This window comes from Gossypium hirsutum, chromosome D12, assembly GCF_007990345.1.
Source record: "Gossypium hirsutum isolate 1008001.06 chromosome D12, Gossypium_hirsutum_v2.1, whole genome shotgun sequence".
NCBI classification, from domain to species: domain Eukaryota; kingdom Viridiplantae; phylum Streptophyta; class Magnoliopsida; order Malvales; family Malvaceae; genus Gossypium; species Gossypium hirsutum.
Genome location: NC_053448.1, coordinates 3,731,373 through 3,740,002, shown reverse-complemented (window position 1 = coordinate 3,740,002; position 8,630 = coordinate 3,731,373).

The following is an 8,630-nucleotide window of genomic DNA, read 5'->3' as shown; positions in this document are numbered from 1 at the left end:
AAATAAAATAACGTCTAAATAATATGAAATAACTAAATGAATAGCTACGGTTTTGAATTATTTTAACATTTATCTCATTATAGGTTTTTATAATATCTGTTTTTTTATATAAAATTTAAAACTACCTACAGCCCTTCCCCAACCCTTCAATAGGAGGATAATGCACTTTCGCGCACTCGAACCCACATCTTACTGCAATGAAAACAATACAATGCGAATCAAATTAAGATTCAATCAAAAATTAAATGTTATATGTTAAACATTGTAATAATGTATATAAAACAAATATAATTCATCACTTAGCTAATGACATGATTATAAATAAAATTATCCTAAAAATAGTATTATTACTATTAGTAATGATATAAAAAAATAAAATTGATATTTATCTCTGGAAAATCATCTTCACTTAATGTGAAATATTACAATTTATATATATACCCAGCAATTTGTAGTTGCTTAACGTAAAATTCTTGTGTTCTTCTTTCATTATTTTAGTATAAATTATATTTCATATTTAAGTTTTAGAGAATTATAATTAAAGTAAAAGAAATGTAATTTACCAAAAGTAAAATAAAAGAAATGTAGATTAAAATGCTATTAAATACTATTTTACTTTGAGATTTTGGAAAATGCGATACTTATGAAAGTAATAGAAATGGAGAACAAAGAGCAACATAATTTAATTAAACTACATTTTTACCAAAACACTAAAAATGTAATTCTAACTTAAATGTGAAACCTAAACTAAGGTACTAAGGGAAAAGAGCAAGCATCTTAACCAACTAAGCTAAACTAATTAATTGATATATTATAAAAATACTGTTATTATCTTAATTATGTTACTTACGTTCTAACGATTTATCGGACCTATTCTATACACTTGTCAAATCAGAAGAAATAATACAACAATTCTATAAAAAAAATCCGGTGTTTACTCCAAATAAATAAGGAAAATAATGATTTAAATGTTTCAAATTTCAATTTTGAACCGAAAAATCGAAATTTAGGGGAAAAAAGGATCTTTTTTGACGAAAAGTGCGGCAAACCACCTTCGGCTGTTTGTCAACGCGTAGATCTTGAAAAGTTATTTGAAATAAAAAAAATCGTCTCAATCGGACAACCGAGCAAAAAGTTATGGCCTTTCAAAGTTTTCCAAGCTAAAAAACATAAACTGTTCATGCCACGTCAGCAAATCGCGTCCTAAAGGGCGCTATTTGTGTCCACATCAGCAAATCGCGTCCTAGAGGGCGCTATTTGTGTCCACGTCAGCAAATCACGCTAACGTGGACACGATTTCTTGGCGCGTACCCTGACATCGCGTTGACGTGGACGCGATTTCGTGGAAAATAGACCATTCCGGTAAATAATTAGCTAATTGGCCCATTTCGATAATTTTTGAAAAAAAAGGGCTTTTTTTGGTCATTTGCCCGGGCTTTAGTATTTTTTTTAATGTTTGATTAAAAAATTGAACTTAATTAAAATTAAGTAATAATTGTATTGTTAATTGAATATTAACTCAATTAGTATGATTATTAATGTCAATGCAGGAGGATGTGGGTTCAAGTGTGTTGAATTATATTATATTCTTATTTTTGGGTTGGGTGGGTTATGGGTAGTTTTAGGCATTCTGTAAAAAAAAATAGATATGATCAAAACTTATAATGAGTTTGTTCAAAATAATAATAATTGTATTTTACGCAGAGAAAATAACTTAATTATTTTTTATTTTTTATCTAATTAAATGGGTAATGTTTTTACTTAGAGAAAATGATTTTTTAATATAATTAAATGGGTAATGTTTAAGTTTTCAAAATTTAGACTTGTTATAAATTAGGGTAAGCTACACTTGTAATCACTCAATTATTAGTAAGTTTCTTTTTTTGTCATCCAATTATGAAAAGTTACAAAATAGTCATCCAACTATTCGATTTTACCGTTTTTGGCCACTAACTGTTAAATGGCTAAAAGAAAAATGAGGTAACAGTTTTTAAAATTGGCCTAATAGCAAGTTTAACCTCAACATTTATACATTGTGTCAATTTAGTCTTAATTATAAAAAATTTAACCCTCAACATTTACACTTTGTGTAATTTTTTTTTTGCAGTTTTGCTTTTATTTGTGACCCTTTCATCTAAAAAGCTAAAAAAATAGTAGTTGAATTTGATCGAAAATACCAAAAATGGAAACACCTAGAAAAACCAAGATCTTAATTTTTTTCACTTTTTTTTAAAATTAACCCCCAATGTTACTGTAGTTTTGTGAAAATTGTGAAGAATGCTTGTTTTTATTTACGTGAAGTTGAATGCCTATATATACACATAATATCTTGTACATATGGCCTTGATAGGCTCTTATAAATTAGGATCTATAATACAAAATCTTAACTAATATAATATATTAGTAGTTTAGGTAAATAATCTCCTAATAATAAATTACACAACGTGATACAACTAATCACATGCCTAGATTGATTCCCTACACTCCTCTTCAAACTAGGCAATCTATGTTCTCCAAACCATGTATATACTTAGTTCGGTGAAATTGATGCCTAGAGGGAACATAGTTGAGTGAGATTGTCTTGTTTTCAATTTTCTCATTGATGAAGTGTCTATCAATCTCCACATGCTTAGTTCGATCATGATGGACTAGATTTTTGGTAATTGGAATTATTGACTGGTTATCACACATGATCCTGATAGAATATTAAGTTCCAATATTAAGTTTGTTTAATAGTCGTTGTAACAAAATTCCTTCATAGATGCCTAAGGCTAATGCATGGAACTCATCCTCGGCACTGCTACGTTCTACCACTACCTTTTTTTTTACTACGCCATGTCACTAGATTCCCCAAATAAATGAGCTATATCTATATGTAGATTTTCGGTCATAACGAGATCTAACCCAATTAGCATCAATATAAACTTCTACTGCCTGATTGGTTGTTATTCTAAACATAAGTCCCTTTCCAAGATTTTTCTTCAAGTATATTAGGATACAGTTTGTTGCCTCCAAGTGATCTATTAATGGGTTGCTGAGAAATTGAGTAACAATGCTAACAACAAAACTTATATTTGGACATGTATGAGTTAGATATATTAGCTGACACACTAAGTGTTAATATTGCCCCTTATTGGCTACCACTTTATTAGTTCGAGGCATTAGTTCGGTATTAGGGTCCATAGGAGCTTCAACAGGTTTACACCCAATCATGCTAGTCTCACATAAGAGATCTAAAACATACTTGCATTGAGAGACTGAGATTCTTTGACTACTCTATTCGACTTCCATTCTCAAGAAATATTTTAGAAAACCCAAGTTTTTAATCTTGAATTCCTTGGACAATAGCATCTTAACCCTCCTCATTTTTCCTTTATGACTTCTTGTGAGAACTATGTCATCAATGTACACTATCAAAATAATTATTCTCTCATTTGTAAAGTGTTTAACAAATAAAGTATGAGTTGTCTATGTTTGGAAGTATCGATCCTGTTTAAGGACCTTGGTGAATCTGTCAAACCATGCTCTAGTGGACTATTTAAGCCCATATGATGCCTTTCTAAGCTTGCAAACCTTCCCCTGTGTATCCTTAGTCTCAAAGCCAGAAGGTATATCCATATAGACTTCGTTAATTAGGTCTCCATTTAAAAATGAGTTCTTGACATGAAATTGGAATAATTGCCAATCAAGGTTAACTACAATAGACAATAAGACATGAACTATGTTAAGCTTTGTTATAGGAGTAAAAGTCTCTTGATAATCAATCTATATGATTAAGTGAACACTTTAGTCACTAGTCGTGCTTTGTATCTATCTACATATCCGCCTGCCTTCTTTTTTACTGGGAATATCTATTTTTATCACACTCTTTTCTTTTAGAAGATAATTTGTGTTGGATACGGTGCCCTAAGTGTGGTAATTTCGTCTAAGTACACTTATAATTTTTTGAACAAATTGGAAAATAAAATTATTCATAAATTATATAATTACTTTGTATATTGTCCTCACATGGTTTTTGCATGCAAAACAAAATAGAAGCAAATGTTGCTTACTGGTTGTCTAATGTTTAAGTAATATTAAACGATATTATGTGGTAGGATTGTAATACAAAAAAACAAATTTATTACTAGACGAACCTAAACATGTCATTGGTCTAATTTGAAATGAGCAAACCGATTGAAATATTGATATGTCATTTATCAAGTCCAATTGGGGAGATGTTTTATCTTGGGCATCGGAACAAATGACTCCTAGAAGATAAATACATAGATATGACTGACTAGGCTGAAAATACATCGAACATGACCTAAGATGAATAAATCTTGAATTCATTTATGAATTTATTCACTTGTAACATTCATAGTGCGGCATACCTAAATCTTGAGTAGATGACGGGCTATATATGCATGACTTGTACACTTTGATGCAAGTAAAAGCCTGAGTTCAAATAGATAAAAAACTGAAAGTTGGTGCATTTGGTGTACGGCTTTTACAATATGTAGTGTCTTTTACAACAGTGGGATTCATAGCACGAGACATGGATAAATGATATCCTCTCATTGGCATTACATGGTTGATGAAAAGTAAACATAGTCACGGGTCTTACGTCTTTGTGTTGAATAACTTAATTACTATTCGATAGTAATTGAATTTTTATGAAGAAAGATGTAATGATTACCATGAGATAAAATAGGATCATATTGACAGAACAAATATAATCCCAAAGAGACCAAGGATATCATATTAAAGTTTATTTTAAGAAATAGAAAAACCAAATCCGATTGGATCGCATTTTAGAGTACTAGGTTAAAAGGTCTAAGAAGTACTCGTAATTGAACCTGATGTGAAAGAGATCCAAAACTCCTCATATAACATGAAGGGGGCAACAACCCTAGTAGGAATACTAGGTTGTGTCATCCACCTCACTCCTACTCGAAGTATGAAGTTGTTTTCCTATTTGAAATAAATCACTACAACTCAACAAAGGTTTTACCTACTTTTCTTATAAATAGAAGGCACCGATAGGGCATAAGTATTTAGAGAAATTGTTACCCTGTCAAAAAATAAAGAGAATTTATTCTCAACTATTAAATATATTTTTCCAAAATAACAATTCTACCGGTTTTTATTAAAGAAGAGAGAATTTTCATTTTTACCCCAAATAGAAGTAAGAACTTTTTCTAATTCTGGTTTCGATTCAATTGGTTCGAACCAACACTTGATGCAGATCGTGGTACGAAAATATCAGAGAAGATTGTTTGGTTGAAACCTGAGAATAATGAAGGTCCGGTAAGCCACAAACAGAGGTATGAATTCGGTTAAGGTTTATTGCTATAAATATTACAAATCAGGCCAGTTTTCAAAATTTTAATTTTTCGCTGTGCAAGAAAACTGTTTTCAGACCATATTTTTTTCCAACACCAAGTGTCATTCTTTTCAAGTATAGTATACTCTTCTAAGGTTACTTTGTGCCATTCTAGAACCTTTAGAGTATCATAAACTTAGTTGGGAACCATGATTTTGTCTAAGGATATTGCAAATACCTGATAATTTGGAAACATATTTATGTAAGAGATATAGTTGTGAAGATGATGTTGAGTACATGATCGAATACCTTTTCTCTGTGCAATAGGAAGATCTAACTTCGGGTCACAACCTAAACCTGACTGAGGACCAAAATCCGTCTTATCTTGTATTCTTTCAAGTTTGGCTTGGCTCAAAAGAGTTTATTGACCTTATTGATTTGGTATGGGCAAATCATGATTTTTCTTTCTTTCATAAAATTTTACAGCATCATCAAAAAGAAGAAAATGTTTAGGATAGGCAATAAGAGATTGATCAGACATGGAATTTAATGAAGACATATGTTGGATCAAGTCTGAACCTGAATCTGAAACTAGAACCAAAATTAGAGTATTAGAGGGAAAAGATAAAGTGGATTAAAGTTGAGGATTCTAAGAATTCGATTAATGAGTGATGACGAATCCCAATTCTGTGATTCATTTGTGTTATTCTCCCCTGAATTGTAAAATTGGGGTAGAAAGGAGTTTCTTCAAAGAAAGTAACATCCATGACATTATAAAACTTTAGAGTAGTAGGAAAGAAACATTTGTAGCCTCTTTTTTTATTGGTTGAATATACAAGAAAGATACAATTAATTGGACGACCATCAAGTTTACTAGTATCGAGAATGGGCATGAATAAAAGCAGTGTAACTGAAATGTTTGAAAGGAATTTGTGACACAAGACGTGAAGTAGGATATTGACCTTGGAACGTTTGTAAAGGTGAGTGAAATTTGATTAGGTATACTATTGATCAAGTATGTTGCAATGAGAATGACTTCACCCCATAATTTTTCAGGAACATTGGCTTGAAAAGCAAATATCAAGCAACCTCATGAACATGACAATTTTTACATTTAGCCACACCACTTTAATGTGGTATGTCAACATAAGAACTTTTTTGAAAGACACCATGAGATTTTAGATAAGGGCAAAGGTTTGAATTGAATAAATCTTTGTCATTATCAATTTTTAGGATTTGAATATTAACTTTGAATGAAGTTTGAACCGTGATATGAAAGTGTTGAAATATGCGTTTGGTTTCAAAATTTTCTTTCACAAGATTCATCTAACACAATCGTGTATTATCAACTAACAATAAAAACCATCAAGCTTCAGTTATACTAGGAATACAAAATGGCCCCTAAATGTCACCGTGAATGAGAGAAAAAGGGTGACTTAGTTTGTATGTTCTTGGTGAATATGTATTACGAGTATTCTTTGCCAATTGACAGACTTCACAATGAAATAAATTTGGGTTTTTATGGATGAATAAGGATGGATGCAAAAGTTTTAAATACATAAAGCTTGGATGTCACGAAAGTGCTACATCATGATTTCACTTTCCTTATCAAAATGACCAGCAGACTTAAAATTATGACTCAATGGATACTGATGACTGACAAAATGGATTGAAAGAGTGTTGACAATCTAGAGCATAAATGCTCACATGAAAACTAACATTACCAATCGTCCTCTCGAAGCTCAAGTCTTGGTAAATACAAGATTTATAAAGGAATTTAGTTTCATAGTTTAGGTCACGATTCAATTTACTAACATATATGAGATTATAGTCAAGTTTAGGCACAAATAACACTGACTTGAGAGTGAGGGTATTTGAGAGACAAATGGATCCTATTCCAACCACTTTGGTGCATGTACCATTGGCAATACACATTGTTTGAAGGTTGTTACAAGAGAAATAAGTTGTGAAAAGTAGTCTGTCACCTGTCATGTGATCGGATGCACCTGAGTCTACAATCCAATATGAGGAGGATGATTTGGCTTCATGTAGTGTAGAACTGTTGGAGTTTTGTGTAGGGTTATTTGCCTTTTTTATGAATTACTGGAAAAGTTATAATTGTTCCTTACTAAATGGAGCAGAATTACCAGGTTGAGATGTTTCAGAAAAAATAATATTCTATTTTTCCTCACGATCTCAATTTGGCTTTCAATCAGTGGGCTTTCCATACAATTTCCAACAGGTTTCCTTCAAATGCCCAGGTCTCCGACAATGATCACACCTAGGGCAACCTGTTCTGCTTTAATTGTCATTGGTATTTTGTGAATATCTCTGAGTTGCAAAAGCACCAAAATCTGGTAGATTATTTTTGACTATTGCAAAGGCTAAAACTTTAGGGTTGGAGGCAATATAAGATTGTCCTAACATAACCCGTTTTTGACTTTCCTGTCTACACACATCAGAAACAACCTCTCGTAAACTAGGTAAAGGTTTAGTTCCAAGAATTTTGTCCCTTAGTTCATCGAGAGATTTGTCAAGCCCCATCAAGAATTTGGATACCTGTTTAGTCTCCACGAACTTTTTAAAATACACACAATCTACACTTTCATTCATGTATCTCAAATAAATCTAGCTACTATAAATAGCGAGTAAAAGGCATGAAATAGATTGTTACAGGATTTTCGGCTTGACGAAGATTATGGAGAGTACTTTTCACATTAAAAAGTTCGATTGCGTTCCCATTACTAAAGAATGTTTCATGTTCTACTTCCCATATATCTTTTTGTGGTGTCAGAAATAGTAGTTTCAGGACCACAATTTTGATGAGTAAATTATTATGTTCATGTTTTTTTAATGTCTATATGATTATATTAAGGTCGTATTAAAATTTCATTAAGAAATTTTGATGTTTAAATGGTTAATTAAGTAAAAAGGACTAAATTGTAAAATGTGTAAAAGTTGAGTTCTATTAGTTAATGAGACTCAATGGATATGAAATCTTAAAATAAAGGACTTGAATGGTAAATATACCATTTAAAGTGGTAGTGGATGTGCATGGATAAGTTTTTATTGAAATTTTGATAACTTTTAAAGGTTAAATGTGTAATTCGATAATTAAAACCTAAATTAAGTAAAACAAATTGTTTCATCTTCTTTAATCTCCCTCTCCACTGAAATGTGAAGAAAGAAGTAGCCATTTTAGGGCTTTAAGTTTCGGCTAACATAAATGCTTACATGGTATGTGATTTCGATCACGTTTTTAATATTTTTATGCTTTTGTAATTGTTTTAGCTTAATCTAGCTAGCCCGAGGGTTATTTTTTAAA